This window comes from Gallinula chloropus (assembly GCF_964237585.1).
Source record: "Gallinula chloropus genome assembly, chromosome: 1".
NCBI classification, from domain to species: domain Eukaryota; kingdom Metazoa; phylum Chordata; class Aves; order Gruiformes; family Rallidae; genus Gallinula; species Gallinula chloropus.
Window position 1 is genome coordinate 112756505 of NC_140085.1, and position 21855 is coordinate 112778359.

The window sequence follows — 21855 nt, forward strand, 5'->3', positions numbered from 1 at the left end:
CTGCATTGCAGTCTAATGGGTCCAGAGGAGGGCCACAAGGGTGATCAAAGGTGCTAGAACAACTCTCCTGTGAAGACAGGCTGAGAGAGTGGGGCTTGCTCGGTCTGGAGAAGAGAAGGCTCCAGGGTGACCTAATTACGGCCTACAGATACTTAGAGAGGGCCTAAAGGAAAGCTGGGGAAGAATTATTTGTACAGCCATGTAGTAATAGGCTGAGGGGCAATGATTTTAAACTAGCACAGGGTAGGTTTAGATTAGACATTAGGAAGAAGTTCTTCACTATGAGGGTGGTGAGATACTGGAGCAGGTTGCCCAGAGAGGTAGTGGAGGCCCCATCCCTGGACACATTTAAGGTCAGGTTTGATGAAGCTCTGAGCAACCTGATCTAGTTAAAGGTGTCCCTCCTCACTGCAGAGGGATTGGACTAGATGGCCTTTAAAGGTCCCTTCCAACCTAACACATTCTGTGATTCTATAACTCTATGACTGCAAAAAAAGCAAGCTGTGTTGCTCCATACATAGTCACTAAGAGACAAGCAAGCAAGTAAGTAAATGGAAATACAGGCTGTAAGTGTCAGTACAGCTTGGGTGAGGGACTGAAGCTCTATCACAGATTGCCAGCCCAGATTCAGCACTGCAGCCTAAATGATGCGAGCCCCTGGTACAACCCCACTCCAGCTGGCAGCAGCCACCACTTCAGAGTCTGGGATTTCAGTACACACAGTAAAATTTGCCTATTGCCTATCTCCTCCTTCAGGTTTTTTTCCAAACTGCTTTGACACATATGTGCTGCTAATTTTGTGACTCTCTTTGGTGGCCCATTTTCAAGTCTACAGTATTCAAGTGTCTTAATTTACAACAGACCAAGGTAACAAGCCAATGTAGAAGTGCTTAGTTAACGTAAACTCACCAGCACTTACTCGTATTACAAGAAATTTAGGAGATTTTGTTCAAGATTGTTAAAAGATGGCAGGTAGATTATTCTGCCTTATTAAACCCATTTAATGGAAGGGCTAGCTTCGTTCTGCAGGTAGATGCTAGTGTTAGTTAAAAATTAGTGTAAATAATCTTTTAACTAAACTGTCTCTAATCAATTGCATGAAAATAAGCACCTTGGGCTAAACCAAACATGTTGCTGCCAAAGTTTTCATAGGCAATCTGCACTCACCATAAAATGGTTGGGTTTTCACTCTTACAAACCCCCCTGCTGCTGTACCTCATCATGGATGCCCAAACTCCCCTGTAAAATGAGGCCACAGTTATCTAGGTGGGTAAATACAAACGTAGTCACTCAAACTGATACATCTTAGTGCTAATAATGAGGGTCTTTTCGCTACCTGCTAACGCCACTAAATTGCATTTATCAGTGTTTTCTAACTTACCGTTACATAATTAGAAAGATGAGTTTTCATTTTAGCTTGAAATTCACATGTGTCAAATAGGCATTAAAACCTTGTGGTGGACTGAAGCCTAACAGAAAGACACTGTACTTTCTTCAGAAAGAAGCATCATGAACTCTAAAATCCACAGAATGGCCTTATTTAAAGAATGATGATAGCATTGGCACGCTGATACTAAGATGCAAGTGAAAATACACAGGAGTTTCCAGTGCACAGTCAGAATTAAAATACCCAAAGTGTCTTTCTCCAGAAAGTAACAGCTGTAAGTTGTTTCAGATCTTGGAGGGATGACATGAAAATCATCCATTAATGTCTAAAGAAAATGCTAACATTTTTTTGTGAGTGTTCCGGCTGACTTAACATGTGTTACTTATCTGTTTCTCTTCCATGAACCTCATTGTCCAAGTGCCGAGATCCATGTCCAACCATTAGAACCAGAAACCTTCAACAACTCTTCAGCCACAAGCTCTTTTCCACAATACAGTCTTCATTTTACCTGCAGGCATAAAAGTCCTTGGAAAGTGCAGTCTTTCTTGTAGAACTGAAGCACTGCTCAGACACAAATGTGCTCTCAGGTACCAGATAAGGAGTTAAAGCACCTGAAAAATGATGGAGTTTTCCCCCATCGCTGTTAACTGAACAAACACTGCTCCCACTCTTGAAGACTGAAAGCATAGTTTTCATACAGCTGACACTCTGAAAATATAAGTGAAAGTTACACCACACTGATCTAAATAGTTGCACAGAAAAAACATACATAGCGAAAATTAGTTTTTCTCCTCTGTTTAAGAAAATATTCTGCACCATCAAAGTTGTTAGAACTTCCAGGGGCATGGAGCAAGCTGGCTGCTGGAGACAGAGGACTTCAAAAAAGCAGCAAAAGCAGCAGGGCATTTTGGGTTTGCATGGCAAGTGGAGGGGACTACAGGGGTGGCTTCTGCAAGAAGCTGCCCCTACATCTGACAGAGCCAATGCCAGCTGGCTCCAAGACAGACCCACCACTGGTCAAGGCCAAGCCAGTCAGCAAAAGCGGTACTGCCTCTGAGACACTACCTCTGTTGCTGACTGACTGGAGGGGAAAAACAAAACAAACCTAGGGCAGATTTTGCAGCTGCAGAAAAGAGTAAGATGATTTGAGAAACTTCATACACCAAGGTCAGTGAAGAAGGAGAGGAAGGAGGTCTCTAGGTGCTGGAGCAGATTCCCCTGCAGCCCATGGCAAAGACCATAGTGAGGCAGGCTGTCCCCCTCAGCCCATGGTGGATGATGGTGGAGCAGATACCCACCTGCAGCCTGTGGAATACTACACATTAGTGCAGATGGAGGCACTCAAAGGATGCTGTGACTCTGTGGGCAGCCCACACTGGACCAAGCTCCTGGCATGACCTATGGACCCATGGAGAGAGAAGCCCACACTGAAGCAGTCTGGTCCTGAAAGTCTGCACTCCGTGGAAAGGACCCATGCTGGGACAGTTCATGAAGAACTGAAGCCCTGTGGGAAGGACTCATATTGGAGAAGTTTGTAGAGGACTGTCTCCCATGGAAGGTACCCCATGCTGGAGCAGTGTGTGAGGAGTCCTCCCCCTGAGGAGGAAGGAGTGGCAGAGAAAACTGGTGATGAACTGACCACAAACCCCATTACCTGACCCCTGGGCCACTGGCAGTGAGGAGAAGGTAAGAGAAATTGTAAGCAAAATTGAGCCTGAGAAGAAGGAAGGGGTGGGGGGTGGGTGTTTTTTAAGATTGCATTTTATTTCTCATTATTTGATTGGTAATAAATTAGATTTCTCCCTATTCTCATTCCTGTACTCTGTTTTACTTGGTAATAAATTAGATTATTTTTTTCCTAAACCGAGTCTGTTTTGCTGGTGACGGTAACTGCTGAGTGACCTCTCCTTGTCCTTATCTCAAGCCCTGAGCCTTTCATTACATCTTCCCTCTCCCCTGTCCAGCCAAGGCAGGCAGTGACAGAGTGGCGTTGGGGGGCACCTATGAGTCCATAGTGGCTATGCATGAAGTACATGTATGACCGGTCCTTTATTTCCTTTTTCCCAGTCAAATACTTCACACTGTTCTTCTTTCAAAATCCACATGCAGTCCTAGCTATAACATGATATACTTATGCCACTGAGAAATCTGTCTGAAGATACCCAAGAGATCAACTGAAACTTTGGAAAGTATAGTTCTCATATATACTTCAATGTAACTAGAACTGGCCTTGTTTGGTTAAAAACAATTAGGTTGTGCAATCATTTGGCTCCATTGCTTTTGAAATGCAGGATGCTGAGCTTCGTGAGGGGCAGGATGATTTTGAGCTCTTAACTGGTCCAATCTAGGAACATTGTTTGGTGTTACAAGAGCACCTTCTACTGCCTGGGTAACAGCACTGTGTTAGGAATGCTACATCTTAAAAACCAGGTCCCCCTGAACCTCCAGTCTCATTGGTGCCTCTCTAAGAGCTTTTAAAGTATCACCTCCTTTATAACATGGCAAAAGAATCTATGTAGAATTCAGGGAACTTATAGTTTTAGGAAAAAAAGGTTCTTTGAGCTTTGATTCAAAATCCCATGTATTTTCATGCCTGTGCTCTCAGATCCATACAGATGCTTTCCCCACTTTGTACTGAGGTGGAATTCCCAGGTCCTGCTCCAGTTCATCGAGTATGGCTGCTAGTACTGTTTCCAGTTCTGTTGGCACGGGGTGTCACACGGCTCACAAACCACCTCTTAATAAAGCAGTGATTTTAATTACAACGTTTCCAATATTTAGGAATCTGCATTTTATATTGTCAAGGAACAACAACAACAACAGCTGCACACTAAAAGGAACTCTAGGCATTGTTTAGCACAGTGCTACTGCAATCACCAGATAAATCAGTCAGGGCTAAATGTATCTGACAGGCAATACTGGAGCTTTGCCTTCTGTGGGGTTTTTTTCTTCTTTTTTTCCATCCTGTATCCTCTTGATACATCTGCCCAAGTTAATACTGAGTATCTACACCTACACATCTCATGCAGGAGGGAAATACCCATTAATGAGCTGCATGTTAACTATTACATTCAGCAGCAATTCAATTGCACTACGACACTAGAAAGAAGCTCTGACCTTAATAAACCTCATGGGCACGAAAAGGGATGACTCAGCAATTGAATCCAGAACAATAGGCTGCAGAAGCCATCATTAAATCATTCAGGGATGACAGTTTTTTGTGCCTTGCAAGAGACTTGCGTGCATCATGCTCCTTCCAGACTTTCCCTGAACTAGTTGCCTATTCCTCCACTAACATCAGGAACCACTGCCACAGAAAGCTGTGTACTGAAGACACCTGTGCTAATGGTTAAAACCTTTGCTAGTCCCTTAATCACCAAATAACTGCCATTAAGTAAAAGAGAGGCTGTATCCTCTTCAAAATCTCTCTAAGTTTTCTACTGTACTTCATAATTCCCTTCTATTTCATCTTAGGGACATATTTCCACCTCTGCTCTTGACATTTCCTCTGCAAGATCTCTCACCTACATGCACACAAAGCAATTTTGCCCACTGACACCTACATTTCTCTTGTAATCTGTTTTTCCAGTGTCCCCTGACCAGCACAATGTGACATCTTCCCAAGGGAGGCTGGTTTCACCCCCCGCAGGGACTTCAGAGAATGACTAGTGAAGTCTGCAGAGCTTGAGCTGACATTTAGAAGGAGAGCCCATCATCCTGAATCTGTAGACTGTGAGACACATCTTGAAGATGGACTTCAACTTGTGGGAAATAATGCTTTTAAAGACACTGAATTCCAACAAACAAACAAACAAAACCCCCCAAAACCCCAACAACCCACTCAATTTCTGACCCCACTCTGACAGTTTCTACATATCTAGTGGAGGATATCCCTGCCCATGACAGGAGGTTAGAATGTTGGAATTAGATGATCTTTAAGATCGCTTCCGATCTAAACTATTCTGTGATTTTATGTTTCTATGATATGTAGATGACCTGCTCTGTTTTTAAGGATAAATCTAAGGAATCTTGAAAAATCTAACCCAGGACTCTGTTCCAAATGGTTCCTATTTTTGACACACTATGCAGAAGGCAGCCTACACAAAAACTCAAAGAGCTTAAAAACTAATATGCATGGCCACCTGCAAACAAGTAAAGACAAGAGATTTTTGTTCTTTTCAAAACCCACCTTGGGACCAGCACTGCAATACATCTATCTGATTCCAGTTTTATTCTGTCTTCTTTGAAGGCAAGGCTTCCACAGGAGCTGTGGTCTCTCCAGCGATGTGCATGAGCACTACGAGTTTATTTTATTGTGCAATTAGGATGCACCAAGATAGCCTTGTGTACATCCTGCTGTCATCCCTTTGCATAACCGTGTTCCAGCACACCAAAGCACTCAATGAGAAGGGTAGAAAAATAATTTTCAGAATTGAATATTCAGCAGAAATCTCCCCATCTCATTTTCACATGGTTATTTTCCCTAATCAAAATTGGGCCCAGTTTAGCTTTTCTCCCTTTTCTAAGAGGCCTGGATAATATCAAATGCTTGCGGTGAGGCTAATTCTGCTCTTGTGTGAGTGAATTCATCTTGACATCATGCTAGACTTGGCATCGGTTTTGGGTACATACCACCGGGGACAGGTGGAATTTCAATAATAACTCTTGTCTCCTTGGTTGTGTTATAAAGCTAACCTGTGGAATACGAACAGATGAAGCACAAGTGTGCTGAGGTAAACTGTATTTTATAGAGATTGAGCATTTTTATTCTTGAGTATGTATCTTAAACCCTATAGAAGACACTAGTTTTAAAGCTTTTTATGTTCATACAAACTAGTGATTTTCTTTTATAACACTTCTTCCCTTTGCCAACTTCTAAAATTACACTGTAAGGGCCCGGATATAACAAGAATTTTATAGAACATTGGTGGAATAAAAAATGTGAGGAATTACTGCAGTTTGTTTATTTCTTTAAAATTAACTGCAGTATAAAGCTAGTTACACTGCACTTAAAATATTTCCCCATATGCTCCTAATAAGTAGCGCCGCTGCACTACGCTGGTTGGAAAGGGATGAGGGTGACCATCTGGGGCCATTTCTCACACAAAGGGAAACGGCTGAATAATTGCATTATATAAGATGACGGACGTAATTAGCCAAGATGTAACATAGTCGTATAATTACTCCAAATATAGACTTTCTGAGACTTCGAAGAGCTTGTCTGGCTGTTCATAAAAATAGTTTCTTCCCTCCTTCCCCCCTGCCTCCCACCAGCAGTTTAGCAATACGGGCTAGCAGCCGCCCTGCTTGGTCTATTTTTGCCCCCGTGTGTTTGTGCATTGTGTGTTGACAACTGTAGCATGTTTGTACTACAAACCGTGCTTTGAATGAGGGCTTAAATCTGTTCGAGTTTCCTAATGTTAAAGGAATGTTGGCATGGGTAGAGAGAAAAAGAAACCCTTTCAAAAACCCCTTCCTGCGTGAAGAAAGAAACTTTTTCTCTGCAGTAAATGTGATGTGAATAGAACAGAAGGGCTAATTGTTTTCCTCTTGTTCTGGCACATGTTGTGAATGGGGTGTGACCATATTTAACTGCAGCATCTATTCAAATTGGTAGCAAATAATTAAGCACTAAATAATAGTTTTATTTGGGAAGGAACTGTCATGCAGCCCTTGCTGTAGATTTCAACACGTACTCCTCGAGTGGAATGTCGTTCGGTCATTATGCCTTATAAGTCATAATAGCTATAGTTACACACACTGAGCAGACAACTCAAAAAGTGGGCACCCTGAGTGACAGACATGATAACAATCTGCCACTGCAGGTTACTGCAAGGAGAAATCTTTTTTCTATCTGTCTTCAGTGGAAACAGCAAGGAGTCATGGGTGTAAACTGAAATGAAAGATATTTAAGCTAGGCATTTTGAGAAGTTCTTTCTAATTTTAAGGAAAAATTGACTGACTACAAAACTATGGAGCCTGCATCACAGATATCTTTAAGGACACACCTTGTAGGCAGCTGCCAGGACTGGCCACTGTGCTGTTGATCCTACCTTGGAGTGGGAGATGGACTGCCTAATCCCCTCAGGTGGATGGAAGTGGGGATATTGGCAGATTTCAATACCCCCTATTTCTAGAAGTACTTCCAAGCTAGCTACTACTAGTCAATAACCAAACACCTGAGGATATTTGTTTCAGGTATGAGATACTGAGACAGAACTAGAACAGGGTTGAAACCTGACAAGCCATGCATAATTTTTTACTTCTAGTTAAAACATTAATGTTGTTTACCTGTATTACTGACATTTCTAAAAATATCGCTTATATTCCAACATCAGCTTGACATTAGAAAAAATATTTGAAAAAACGATTTTTAGATAAGCTTTGTGTTGGTGAAATGTCATAAGATTAAAGAGATAGGAGGAAAAAAAAACCCTTCAGTTCATGTTGGCCTAAACGGTGAAGTTCTGGTACTTGCGTATTTTCTTACAAACTTTCAGTCTCCCTGAAATTAAGTAAAAATCTGCATCTTAGCTAGTACTCCAAGATGTACATAGAGCTGCTTGGTACACTGAAATGGGGTGTGCTCTATTTGAGATGGAGAGGTCCTACTCTTTCCTTCATTACTCATCCACTCATTCTTCTTTTCCCAGTTTGACCAGCCCTTGGAAATCTTCAGCCTCTTGTCCCTTGCAACCAACTGCAACCCCCAACATCCACCACTGTCCTTAGCTGAATTCAGCTGGTTTTCTGAAGCAACTTGCTCCTGACTATCTCTATCTTTACCTCATCAAGCCACAGGGCTTCATGAGATAAACTCCTTGAAGGTTTCTTTCTTCTTCCCCTCCATTACATGATACTACATTTGCAATAAAACCAGAGTTTTGACAAACTTCTCTACTTCTTGTTTCATCTCAGTAAAACCCTCTTAGAGAAAGGTCAAAATTGTCTGTACTTTTGTATTATGAAAACGCACCAGGGAAATTCTCAATAAAATGTTAACTTTTTAAAGAGTTCAGTGGATTTTTGGATGCAGCTTATGTTGCATGCAAACAGTTCAAAGAGACGGTTTATAAAGTTATATATAGTGTGTGAAGAGAGATGACTCTTCTCGTTAAAAAGTGCTTTTGCTGTAACAACAGTCCTTATAAAGTAACTGCATTTCGATGCTTTTTCTTCTCTTGAGAAAATCATTCCTTTGCTTGCTCCGTCTGCATGTGCACATAGCCAGAAATTACACTGGAAATAAAACTTTTAGTAGCTGTTTTGTTTCTATTCCTGGGTTTTTTTGCTTCTCAGACTGGCAGACCTGGGAATGCTGGGAAAATTCCGAGATCAATTGTTTATGGGGGAAAAAAAAAATACCTTCCATCTTTCACTGGTTATCTTCCTAGTTGGTTGAAATGCAGAGATTCCACAGCTTCTCATGCAATTTTCCTTTGCCAGAACAGTTCTGGTAGGCAATGCAGGGCTTAGGTTGGTAGAAAACCAAAAGGAGACAGTCACAAAGAATGGAAGATGCTGGAGGATGCTGTGCTGGTTTTGCCCCGTTTCCAGTGAAAGAAGAATGAACGGTACTTTGAAGAATTACATGAAGGCAAAATATTGTATTTAGCATTTAAATTCAAAGTTGATAGCTGTTTTTGCAATGCCCAACTACATTTTTTTGTGTTCTGTAATACTCTTCAATACCTGCTCCAAGACCCACACCAAGAAAACAGCAGACAGTAGAAGGCTGCTACTAATACTTTGATTGAAGTCATAAGATTTGCCTTTCTGATTTTCTAAAGTTTCAAAGTTGTCTCTGCTTCTTCTCCTGTTGTGAGAGTTCTCGGCACGAAGCACCCCTCGCATACTTGCCGCAGCTCCCGAGGTTTGTACGTGGGCTATGTAAGCAATAACAATCAAGGTGCAGTAAATTTCCTGAGGATTAATGACTGGCTGGGAGGAGCTGAAGGTCAGCAGCACAGCCAAGGATCATTAACCCAAGCTGGTCATTAATCTCAAGAATTTTCCCTGTGCCAAGGTCAGTGTTGTTATTTTAAGCTGAAAATTTAAAAAACATGGCCATGTGAACTTTTTATTTTATAGATTTAACTGTAACATCTAGCATATTTTAGAAAAAATGAATTAGCTAATCAGCCCACCAGCCCACCTTTTGGTGTTTGATCAGTTTTGCTTTCTTCAACATATGTCCTGGACTTTGACAGGCAGGAATGATTTATAGCATTTTTCTGCCATGTGTGATTGCTGTGAACTTATTAAATAGTGACCTTGTTTTCATATCTATTTACAAGTTTTGATTCCCATCCGAAATTTTATCTCCTAGAGCTTACTGGCATCTCTCATAAAATATTTGTTTGACTGAACATCTGTTCAAGTTATTAGTTTCAAAAGTGATGTTTCAAAAGACTGTTGTTTCTAAAATGAGGGTACTTTAGATAAGTGAAGGATGTCTACAGTTCAGGGAGGTTTTACCCCCTTCAGAAAGCAGTACTCCCCTTCAGGAAAAAATAAATGAAAATGACACCTAGTATTTAAATAAGCACTGTCAGACAATCCTGTATTCTGTAGCTATTCATCCTGGTTTTGTGTCTGTACACATACACTGGGCTTAAAACCCGTTATATTCTCCCTGATGAGGAAGGATCCAGCCATCAGCTCGGCGGCATGCTTCATGAGGGCAGACTCTCCTGAACTAAGTCTCTGCAAAAACAGGATCTGCCAGTCCCTGTGTGTAGGCACCTTTGGTGCCCCAGGAGATCAAATGTCCCCCAACTCTTCTGGCACATTTCAACTTACCACTGATACAGGTGATGGATGAGGAAAACATGTCCAGGCTTAGCAAAAGGAAAACAAATTGCAATCTAGCTTATGCAATACAAGAAACACATAGATCTTTCTAGAGCAAATAACATTTTCCTTGCATTTGTTTCATAATGTTTCTTCATGCTAGGACATTCATCCATGTGAGTTCCTCCTCAACCTCTCAGCCTTTGCGGTTTTAAATCTCCACTCTTTTATTTCCCTCTTGGCTCCCAGCTGGGGGTTTGCTGCCGAAAGGGACCCAAGGGTTCAGCCCTCCGAGTTTACACGCGACTATGCAAGAGGTGCAGATCTCTGACTATGTTTGACCCGACTCACCACAGATCACAAAATAATTTCCTGCATTTCTTACAAACTTTAGCTCCACACTAAGAGGCCAAAGTGAGAGTGCAATGTGCTACACAAAGAGAGCAGGAGTGACAAGGGTCTGCCACAGCGACTTTACTCGCTCAGCTATATCCCGTCTCCAGCTGAGGTCAGTCTGCAATGTGTTAGCATGGCTCAACAACCAGGCACCTTGAAGATTTTAATACAATTCTAAATCACCTCATTTATTCTTTCTGACATATGTTATGTCTCTACTTGTAACATATTTTTAGTATTTCCTTTAAAATATATTAACAGGTGTGCATGTGAAAAACGGACAGCTTAAGGAGGTTGTTGTTGCTGGACAAAGTCTCCATTTGAGTGCAGTCCAATGAAAATGTTACACTACGTGGCCTTACAAGCCAAAAAAAAAAAAACCAAAACTTCCCAAATCTCACATTTTGATTGTGGATCAGGCTAACACAGCCAGAAAGATGCTAATCTTCAGGCTCTTTCCCACAATATATTTGGTTTCTTCTTTCAGTCATGATATTTTGTATCTTCTTTTACTTTTCCTTAAAATAAAACTAGGAAATGTACTTAAAGCCTCGATATAAAGTTGCTGAGAACCTGCAAACCCCATGAAATATAGGATTGCTTTGTTATTTATGAAGAGCTAGCAAATGTTTGTTGCTATGGAAAGCCATAGCAGATGTGGAATCTCATCCGTAGTCCTTCGCATTAAGTTAGTGGCTTTTGGTGGCAATCTTAGCTTGACTGTCTCTACTGCGACAAAGTCCTTCATTACAGGCCAAACTGTGCTATTTTGTTACTGAAGGAACACTGTCTGATTTCAGAAGTGTTTCCACTAAAGTGGCCACATGTGAATACCTGTGACCTGAACTTTTACAATGTATGCTCATCAATCATCTACAATATATACAGCTATAGGCAGCGTATGTTTTGCATAACATTAGTGTCTTTTTCCTTATAGTCTGTCAAGAGGTTGTATTTATTTATTTATATAACCCTCCGGAAAATCTTCCTTTTGATGTGCCTGATGACATGCTCCATCCAGTACCTACTAAGCTTGCTACATCAACACCCAGTGTTTTGGTGGACAGCTGCCTAACCCCCACGCATTTCAAGCATGACTGTACTGGAGTATCAAATGGCATTATGAAAAACATTTCAAGGTTGTTTTGAAATTAAAATACTTTTTAGTATCTCTTTATTAAATTTTCCTACTAAAATACACACAGGGATAAGTGCCACCCCAAACAGAATTACATGATGATTTTGTTTAGTTTCTTAATAGTCACACTTTCCTTTACTGGCTGTACATATAAACACACTGAAACTGTCCAGGTAACACTATGGCTAAAAAGATGCTGGCAAAATGTATGTAATATACCCAAACAAAAAGAGCAAGAGAGACAATGCATTCACCAATGCATGAACCACAGTCTAATAAATCTGATGTGTCAGTGTAATCAGTATTGGCAGTGCCAGCCAGAAGCAGACAGATGAAATCACCTACAGAGTGGGTGTTTCCCTGATATTTTTACAAGTCCACTGTACAATAAAGGACACCCAAGCAAGTTTTCAGATGAACAGCTGGGAGAACCAGTTCTGTGGTGCAAGGACAAGAAGCAACGGACACAAATTGAAACAAATGAGATTCACGATGGATATATAGGATCACAGAATGATTTGGGTTGGAAGAGACCTCAACGCCCATCTAGTTCCAAACCCCTGCCATGGGCAGGGACACCCTCCACTAGACCAGGTTGCCCAAAGCCCCATCCAGCCTGGCCTTGTACACTGCCAGGGAAGGGGCAGCCACAGCTTTTCCGGGCAGCCTGTGTCAGGGCCTCACCACCCACAAAGGGAAGAATTTCTTCCTAATATCTCATCTAAATCTGCCCTTTTTCAGCTTAAGACCACTGCCCCTCGTTCTGCCCCTCCATACCCTTGTAACCAGCCCCTCCCCAGCTTTCCTGTAGGTCCCTGTCAGGTACTGGAAGGCCACTATAAGGCTTCCCTGGAACCTTCTCTTCTCCAGGTCAAACAAGCCCAACTATTTCGGCCTGTCTCGGTAGTAGGGGTGCTCCAGCCTTCTGATGATTTTTGCAGCCCTGCTCTGGACTCACCCCAACAGCCCCATGTATTTCATACGTTGGGGACCCCAGAGCCGGACACAGTATGCCAGGCGGTGTCTCAAAAGAGTGGAAGGGCAGATCACCTCCCGGTCACACTTATTTTGATGCAGCTTCTGGGCTGAAAGCACACATTGGTGGATCATGATGAGCTTTTCATCAGCCTTCTTTTCATATAAAGAAAAACATTCTCACCCTGAGGAAAGTCAAGCAGTGGAACAGGTTGCCAGAAAGGCTCTGCTGGTTTCATCTTTAGAGGGTTTAAAGACCTGCCTTGAGAAAGCCCTGAGTAGCCTGGTCTGGTTCCAGAGATGGTCCTTTTTTGGGCTGGGGGTGGGACCAGACACCTAAAGCCCCTTCTCAGCGACTCTTTGGTCCTATTATTAGAGGCCTTTTAATAGAAACAGTAACATAAAAAAAAATAAAATTAAGAAAATCACAAAAGAAAAACACCAGCTCAGATTTTCTCACAAAGTTTGGTTGTTCTTAGGCTTCTTCCTTAAAGATGACTCAGTTCAAAGTGAATTACTTATCACTTTGCTTAGTGAGTTTCTCCTGATACTTCTGGTGTAACCCACTTCAGCAAGTCTGCGGAAAATGACATTTTTTTCTACCAACAATTTTCAGAGGCCAAACTGCATGCAGAGTAACCCTATCAGAATTAAAACTAAAGTGCATGTTTGAATAACCCAACTGTTAAATAAATCCTACCCCAAATGCCCATTTGTGGATTTCTGCTCTTTATTTGAAACAAGTATTCCTTAAATAAAACACTTCAAACTGTTGGCTTCATTTACATATTTTGAAAATTAGTTCTATTAATTATATATTGGAAAGAAACATAATCTTACCTTTAAGTTTTATGAGTTCCTGAGAAGTACTTAAAGTTTCAATTTCTTCACAGATTAAAAAAAAAAAAACACAGGTTATTCACAGAATTGTATGGGTTGGAAGGGACCTCCAGAGATCGAGACCAACCCCCCTGCCAAAGCAGGTTCCCTACAACACTGTATAAATCAGTTCATACAATGCAGTTTTCAGCATTCACTGCTTTAATAGCTCCAATTTTTATTCTCACTCTTCCCTTTACTAGCATCCTAATCTATTATCCAGAAAGTCAGTCGTTCCTTGGCTTCAACAGCTTTCCATCATCCATTTATAAGCTTCTTTACAAAACCTATACACAATAAATATTATTATATATGCATTAAATATATACATATACATTATCAGGTAACATCTATTACATACATACAAAGCCATTATAAACCCATGTATGCTTGTATCCATCACCACCAATATATAATGTAGCATTATAATATTTCCAATTTTATTTTCTCCCTTATTCTAACTTCAGCTCTTCCTATGGTATCTCTTGCACTTGCTAAACAGAGTTTCACTGATTTTCCATTACAGTGATTGATTTTCTGAAGTGTGACAACAAATTCACTTTGAAATCTATAGGGGCCATTGTAATTGTTCTGTCCAGTTCTTCTGCCTTCTGTTTATGCGCACTAGAGTGGCTGTGACTCTGCTGAAGTCAGTAAAGTTGCAATAATTTAAAATAGGTAAAGATTTAAAGAATTTTTAAAGAAGCAGTCAGGCAGAAACACCTGGAGGCCTGCCTGGAAAAACAAGGAGCTCCTGGGCAAACTCAAACACAAATTGGATGCCTACAGAGGGTGGAAGCAAGGACAGGTAGAATGGGAGGGATACAGAGAAACTGCCTGAGGAGCCAGGAATCAGTGATACAAGGAAGATGAGGGAAAATGTGGGCCTCCTCCAGAATGAAATGGGAGACCTGGTTAAGCAGGGTATGGAGAAGGCTGAGGTACTCGACAACTTTTTTGTCTCAGCCTTCACCACCAAGGGCTGTAGCCACACTGTGGCAAAAGCAGCGACTAGGAGTATGAAGAACCACCCACTGTAGGTGAAGATCAGGTTCTAGGAAACCTGAAGGTGCAGAAGGCCATGAGACCTGATGAGATGCAGCTGCAGGTCCTGAGGGTCAAGTTGTTAAGCCATTCTCCATCATATTTCAGAAGTGAATGCAACCTGGTGAAGTTTCTATTGACTAGAAAAGGGGAAACAACCCCCCCCATTTTTAAAACAGGGGAAAAAGGAAGACCCAGGTAACTGCAGGATAGTCAGTCTCACCTATATACCTAGAAAGATCATGGTGCAGATCCTCCTGGAAACTATGCTCAGGCACATGGAAAATAAGGAAGTGACTGGTGACAACATCAACATGGCTTCACCAAGGGAAAATCATGCCTAACAAATTTGGTGTCATTCTACACTGGGGTTACAGTGCTGGTAGGTAGGAGTGATAGATGTCATCTGCCTGCTCTTGTGCAAAGCATTTGATGCTGCTCTGCACAACATCCTTGTCTCTAAATTCAAGAGACATGGATTCAACAGATGGACCACTCAGTAGAAAAGGAGCTGGCTGGATGTTCACACTCGAGAGAATCAATGGCTTGATGCCCATGTGGAGACCAGCAATTAGCAGAACTCCTCAGGGACTGGTGCTGTTCAACCTCTTTGTCAGACACATGGACAGTCGGATAGAGTACAGCCTCAGCAAGCCTGCCAGTGACACCAAACTGTGTGATGCAGTCGATCTGCAGGTAGGAAGACATCCAGACAGACTCTGACAGGCTTGAGAGGTGAGCCCGTGCAAACGGCATGAAATTCGACAGAGCCAAGTGCAAGGTCTGGCACATGGGGCAGGGCAATCCCAAACACAACTCCAGGCCAGGCAGAGAGTGGATTGAGAGCAGCCCTGAGGAGAAAGACTTAGGGTGTTGGGCAATTAAAAGCTCAACATAATCTAGCAATGTGTGCTTGCAGCCCAGAAAGCCAGCTGTATCTTTTGCTGCATCCAAACCAATGTGACCAGCAGGTTGAGGGAGGTGATTCTGATCCTCTGCTCTGTTCTGGTGAGATATCACTTGGAGTACTGCATCCAGCTCTGGGGTCCCCAACACCAGAAGGACATGGAGCTGTTTGAGTGAGTCCAGAGGCCACAAAGATGATCAGATTTGGGATTCCCTGTCAGTGTTCAGGGCCAGGTTGGATAGGGCTTTGGGCAACCTGATCTAGAGGAGGGTGTCCCTGCCCATGGCAAGGGGGTTGGAACTAAATGGGCTTTGAAGTCCAATCCACATCATTCTTGATTCTATGGTTTAATCTGATGTATTTATACCTACCTAGATGCCTACAATAAAATTGGTGTTTAACTATAGTTTATTATAGTTTTCTCTAAAACTAATTTAAATACACAATACACAACTGACTGTAGTGTTGCTGCTTCTCTACAGAGTGTCAAAACTATTTCAAATAATTTGAGCAATTTGACAACCTGTTTTTATCCTGGAAATTGAGAACATGTTCTTTGATTTCTCTGTTAAAATTTCCCTAAGCGAAAAAGCCAAAAAGGAAGGTGTTATCACTGTCTAGCTCATAGACTTTAATATTCAAGCAAAAAAGGAGAGAAAAAAATCAGCAACCAAGGAGCTTTCTTTAGGAGATGTAAGAAAACCCGTCCTTCTTGGGATAACTTCTGAATTTATTCAGTCACTTCAGCTTAGCTGTTCAGTAACTTCTGTTTCACTCTAGTTCAAGTGGACTAGCATCTTGGCTTGTATCAAAACCAGTGTGGCCAGTAGGTCTAGGGAGGTAACTGTGCCCCTGTACTTGGCATTGGTGAGGCCCTACCTCAAGTGCTGTGTCCAGTTCTGAGCTCCCCACCATAAAAAGGACATTGAGGTCCTTGAGAGAGTCCAGAGAAGGGCAACCAGGCTGGTGAAGGGGCTGGAGGGCAAATCCTATGAGGAATGGCTGAGGGAGCTGGGGATGTTTAGCCTGGAGAAGAGGAGGCTGAGGGGAGACCTTATCACCACTTACAACTACCTGAAGGGAGGTTGTAGAGAGGTGGGCGATGGTCTCTTCAGCCAGGTGACAGGAGATAGGACAAGGGGAAATGGAATGAAGCTGTGCCAGGGCAGGTTCAGATTGGATATTAGAAAAAAATTTTTACTGAAAGAGTTGTCAGGGCCTGGAACAGGCCGCCCAGGGAGGGGGTTGAGTCACCTTCCCTGGATGTGTTCAAAAAAAGGGTAGATGAGGTACTTAGGGATATGGTTTAGCACAGGATGGGTTTGGTTGGACTCGATGATCTTCAAAGGTCTCTTCCAACCTTGTGATTCTGTGATATAGAAAATATCCATTATTTATCTAATGAAAATGCCAGTTCAGCCCAAATTCTAAAATTGGAGACATTTTTCATCCTTTTTAGAATGTGTTTGCTGAGCATGTATCCTAGAAGACTGTTTTCTATTATATACAGCCTTGGGAGAAATGCATTTCTAGCCAGTATGTTTTTCTCCTGTGCCACTTTGTTCCCTGCAAAAATACATATTTCATTAATAATGTCATTAAAAAGCAAATAAAAGTCTCTGTGTTATGTACATACACATCCAAAACAGCTGTTTCTCTGCTAAGTTCCTTGCTATGACCAGTAAGGTCACAGCCTGCAGAGCCTGACTGCATTGCGATTTCGCTGTTTGTAAGAGACTCCAGATCAGCCCCTTACATCTTCCTGCAGGTGACGGGTTCTAGCAGCAACGCACACGGGGGACAGCTACACTTTAGACTGTCATGGGTACTGCTGACAGACTAACACACTGATTAATCTACGTTGGCTTTAACCTTTTTAAAAAGGACTTCTGATCTTTTGTAATTGTCAAAATTACTTGTGACTGCACGTCATTTCCTGTTTTCCCTCTTTTTTTCTGACTCCTCCATTCAAAGTCGCGGGAGATAAGACAGCACACTCAAAACTAGCAGTCATGGCAGACACTTCAGTATTTGGGCAGGCAAGAAGTAAGGGGCTTTCTCATCTTGCTGTTTTTTCAGAAACCAATGCAATAAGTTATCTTTTAGCTTTATTTATCTCTAAAAATTGTCAGTTTAAAATGGCAAGAAAAAGCAGAAATGCCTTGAAAATAGCTGAAGGCGCCAATCTGCCTGCAGGCACATTGTTGTAGGTTCTTGGGGAAATGAGACGTCATTCCTACCCCTGAAGGCGGCTGTGCTGGCAGCCCAGTTATAAAAAGAAGCTCTGCCATGACTCTGCTGCTAGAGGGAGGTGTTGGGTTTTAAGAGGTAAATGCAAACCAAAGGACTTGATCATTTTTGACTTAAAAACCCCAATTCCATTGTTTTGCATCAGCAGCAGGTTTTTCCTGGGTTTCTGGCCTACATCCAGTTAAAACAGCTATATATGACTACTTACCTAAGCGTCCTCTTTCTGCTCAATTGATTATGGCATTATTCATTTTCTCTCCTGAAGTGCTGAAATACTTTTGTACACTATTAAAAAGTCCCTTGCCTTCTCCCCAAGGTGGCTGCATTTCAATGATGAGTGATGTAATTCCTTCAATAGAATAGCCAGTAATTGGTTTGCAAAGTTTATCATGCGCTCTGGGACCTTTTCAGGAAGGGCTATAAAAAAGTATCCATCACTCTTACTCTCTAACATGTCATCTCTGGACCTTTCCTCAGTAGGTCTAAAAATTCCAGACCTATGGTTAAATATTACTGTGCCACGGTGTGTTGAAGCAATCTCATGATGTAAGAGCAAGAATTTTCATCAGTCAGTAGGGAAGCAAGGAAGTAAAAGAAGATTCAATCTGTTCACCTTAGGAATATGAAAGAGTGAACAGTGTAAAAACCGGCATTGACTCATCTGAGAGTATCTGTAGAGAATGAGAAGTTCTATCAGAGTAGAAACTCCAAGATTTGGCTTTTGATACAGTTAGGGAACTCAGAAAAAATGTAACTGGGAAATGTAACACTTGGAAAAAGAAGCTAATTGTCCAGAGACTAGAAATGAGTGACATCCAAGTGTTGTTCACATCAACAGTGCACAGTTCTTCACTTAATAGTCAGGGAGGCAGTAAAAATATTACACACTTTTGACTGGGTTAAGTAATGTGTATGCTACTTCAAGGATGTCAAGGAAAATAACTTTATGTGACTGATCATGAAATAATCCAATGTAATTGAACAAAGCATAAACAAAACTAAGCCTGTAAATAAAACTCACTCTTCTAAAATGAAAAACTTTAATAATTAGAAGATTAATTGAATGAAATAAATCAGAGTACTGAAGACATTTCAGGATGTGAATGTGAAAGAGGTCTTAATTCAGGTCAAAAGGGGATGAAAACATTTCATGGTGGTTAAAGGAGGAAGTGTAGGAATGAATGCATGCAGGAACAGGCTTCAAACCTGGTTAAGTAACCACCTCAAGTAAGATATTATGAGTACACAGTGTGAAAAAATGATAGCAAAAAAGACATGCATAAAAAAGTTGTGCCTCAGTAGCAAGAAAATTCAGTGTAAAATAAGAGTTGTTAAAATCAATTTGAATTAGTCTTAAATATTAAAAACACTCAGCAAAACCTTTTGCATGTGTGTTCAAAAAGCCAAGGCAGAAAGCAGCAGGACCTCTGTACTGTTAAGCTGAGATAACGATTAAAAACAACAGACGGATGATGACTTTGGCCACGACGGCAGAGGCAGTACATCTTGCTGCATTACTCCAGTGTCTGTTCTCCACTTTTAAACAAGAAAAATTAAGCATGGTGAATCTACTCAGACTCTCACGCAGCTTTTGATGTGAGGCTACGTGGAAAAGTATGAACTAAGCTGGAGATGATGGAATTGGCAGAGCAAACACGAGACGAACAAGAAACTGCATAAAGGTCAGGTAGTCATACATCATACTGTAAAGGAATAGTATCAGGTTAAAAGCAAGTCGCTTTGGTGACTTCCTGACAGATCAATCTTGGGGCTGATCATACTTAAGTGTTTTTATAAATATCCCTGACTCCACTCTGATGACAACATGAAGTCAGGAGACATCACACAGGGGGGAACAACAACCAGAAGACAAGCAACAGGCATGAAAAGTGACTAGTAAAAACAATAAAACACAACAGAATTCTCACTTTACAGTGAGTTATTTGGAAACTACCAAGGAAAAACTGAGGAAAAACAGCTGATCGCTGAATGGTAAGAAACCACTTTTCAGGGAAAAGGCAAACATGATCCTGGGATGTACCAGGGAAGTTCCATGGGAGATAATGAAGCCAGTAAATTCTGCAAAGCATCGGTAAGGTGTTACCTGGAGTATTTTGTGCAAGTCACATTCAGGGTGAAGTCAGACTTGAATCCATATGCAGAAAGTCTAAAACAGTAGTAAGAGAAACGAAAAGAGTGTCTTGTGACAGGAAACTTTTAAAGGCATGTCTTATTTACTCAGGCAAAACAAAGGCTGATGAGACCCTTCCTTTGTCTACAAAGCCATCAAGCAAAGACTATGGAAAGAACCACCTAATCTTGGATGTTGGTCTCTTCTTCATGGGTGTTGGGCTCTTCACCCATGTGACAGGTGATAGGATGAGGGGCAATGGCCTCAAGCTGTGCCAGGGCAGGATCAGATTAGGCATCAGGAAAAGTTCTTCACCAAAAGGGTTATTGGGCATTGGAACAGGTTGCCCAGAGAGGGGATTGAGTCACTGACCCTGGTTTTATTTAAAAGACGAGTAGATGAGGTGCTCAGGGATATGGTTTAGTAGAGGACAGGTAGGGTTGGACTCAATGATCTGAAAGGTCTTTTCCAACATAGTGATTCTGTGATTCTGCTTACATACTTGCCAGAAAAAGAAGTGAGTATAAAACCTAACACCGCCGCACTTAGGCTGGGAATTGCACAGTTTCTAACCAGGAGAGCACTAAGTGCTGCAATAGCTTTTCATCAGATATATCAAAACCTAGCTACTCTCAGGAAGTCACTTGCTCGTTTTACGATGGAGGTTATATGAAGTGGCTGCCTGATGGACTGCCTACGTAAAGAGATTTCTTCCAGACCCCTCTCAGCAGTTTTGTCCTTGCAGCGACACTGGTGGCTCCACTTCCTTGGGTACACCCAAACAGGAGTATTCACAGGCCCAGCACAAGCCCACGTCTCTTCCGGCACGCGGAGGGCCAGACACAGCCGTGAGATGTTGGGGAGGTTTACCGGTGGCTGACAGGCAGCTATGAAGTTACGGGTTAAGCATCGCTGTATGAGACAAACGGCTCTGAATTCCAAACGGGATAGAGCCATACAGCTTAGTTAGTGTAAACAAATGGTTATGATTCTTGTCAAGAACAATTTTTCATCTCCATAAAGCCTAGTTTAATAATATGGCACAGGCACCATTGAAAATGGGAATATAGGCTTTCCAACAATTTCCCAAAATTGAAATACAATCTGTTTTGGCAAAAACAGTGCAGTTGTCTACCAAGAAAAACATTTTAGGTAGTTATATAAGCAATAAAAATAAATGTTTTATAAAATTCACCCAGAAGGACTTATAAGTATTAAAAAAACAGTAATAATTAACCAGATTTCATGAATTATAAACCAGCCAAAAATAACAATCAGTACAGCTGAAGATGGTGAAGTCATTTCTTCTACCACACTCTAAAGCCCGACCACCTGTAGAGATTAAAAAAATATATCCAGAGAATTGGTTTTCCTAATATGGACACAGTGCAGAGTTCTGTTTCTTAACATTACTTCATTTTGCCAAAATTATGGAATTTTGTACAGACTTAATATGTTTTACAAGCACTCGTTCCTCTGGCACAGAAGCAAATCACTGGGAAGATGGATGAAATGAAGGACTATCTACTGGGTTTCCTTTTGCACTAAAAAATCAGCACCATCTCCAGCCAGGCTTCTGCTCACTACTGCCCCCTGAGGCAGCCTATCTTGCTCCACTGATGATGGAGGCAATTCAGGAAGAGCAGACATTGTTCGCCTTTGTCAGGCACCATCATTATGACTCAAAAGTGATAATCCCACTCTGCATTAGCCAAAGAAATTTCCAATGGAAAAAAAAACAACCCAAACATTAGTATTTTCTCTCAGGCTAAGATCTCATTTAGTTTGTATGCAGACACCATGTTGAAAGACAGAATAACTTCTATCAGAACAGGGTTGGGAAAGAGGATGATAAGGACATAAATTAGGAGGTTAACAATGGTTAATTTTGTTGGCAAAACAAAGGTCAAGATGGGTTATGACAACACTTAATATGGAGGAATAAATTAAAAGTA